Genomic DNA, 1,465 nt, shown 5'->3' on the forward strand with positions numbered 1-1,465 from the left:
GGAGAGCGCGCACGGGCCGCCCTGCCCCGTGCGCATCGCACCCCGCACCCGCCCGGCAGCACAGGGGGGAGAGCCCTGGCAAGGGCTTTTTTCCCCCCGCTTGGTTCCTCTCTCACTTGCAGCCTCCAGTCTAGGAAGTACGGATTCAAAGGCTGCATCGCCAGCGCCGGTGCTCAGGAGCCCCTGGCGCCCCTTTCCTCCCAGGAATGTGTCCTTTTGAATCTACCCCCCACAACCAGCTCCACACGTTAAGGACCCGCTGCGTGACAAACAGCTGCCTCGCCTTAGTTTGAAACTTTCTCGTTTCCTTTTGTGCCTCCTCGTCTTGTGAGAGAGAATAAAAAATAAATCCCTATCAACTTTCTCCTAACCTCTTAGTATTTGTAAACCCTTCTCCTGGCACCCCCTCAAGCATCTTTTTCCTAAACAGAATAGGCCTCTTCAGGTTCTCCTCCTAAGGTGTGTCTATAGGTGCTGATTTAAGGCGCATCAGCCATTTTTAAGGTGCATGAAGGATGTGGGTCTACACGTCTGCACCCTTACTGCGACTCAAAAATGGCAGTTTTAGGCTATTTGTGCCTAAATTTGATACCTGCAAAAGCAGGTATCAAATTTAGGCATGATTAGCTAAAGCACCTTAACACACATGTAGATGTGCTAAGGCGCATTGACACTGTGTATGTGGACAGTGCTGGTATCAAATTTAGGCACAGATAGCCTAAAACTGCCATTTTTGGGGTACATGGTGTACTCGTGTAGACCCATGTCCTTCATGCACCTTAAAAATGGCTGGTGTGCCTTATATCAGCCCGTAAAGACACACCCTATGAGGAGACACTGAAGAGGCAAAAGCAGGTATCAAATGTAGGCACAAATAGCTAAAGCACCTTAATGCACATGTAGACGTGCTAAGGCGCATTGACACTGTGTATGTTGACTGACTTGGGCCTGACTTTAGTCTTAAATCGGTCTGCCTACCACATTAATTCACTTTAATGTGGCTCCCCCTCTTCTGTTTCACAGCTCTGCAGGCTGTTTTTAGCTGAAGCTAAAAACCTCAACTCAAAGGTGGTTATATTAACTTTGGTGTATAAATGACTGTCCGTGGAGCACTGGAGGCACTGTCAAGATACAAGAAGGCTAGATTTTGTTTTATGAATCTGAATAAGAACTGTACCTTTAACTATAATGACTGTAGAACTGATGACACAATACATCTTTTGACTAGTTTGGCTATATTTTGCCTAGTTGTGTTTTTTAAAGCTTTATATATAATCTATCAATTAGTGAAGTTCCTCAAGACATGAAGGATGCAAGCATAGTCACTATAGACAAAACAAAGGTGATATGAGCAATAGCAGTAACTATCGCGATATATCCTTCCTATCATTGGGAAGCTGGTCACCAAAGTCATTCTGCTAAGGCTGCAGAGACCCTTGTGGACAGAGTCTACCTTGAGTCTCAA

This window comes from Alligator sinensis, unplaced genomic scaffold, assembly GCF_000455745.1.
Source record: "Alligator sinensis unplaced genomic scaffold, ASM45574v1 scaffold796_1, whole genome shotgun sequence".
Lineage (NCBI taxonomy): Eukaryota > Metazoa > Chordata > Crocodylia > Alligatoridae > Alligator > Alligator sinensis.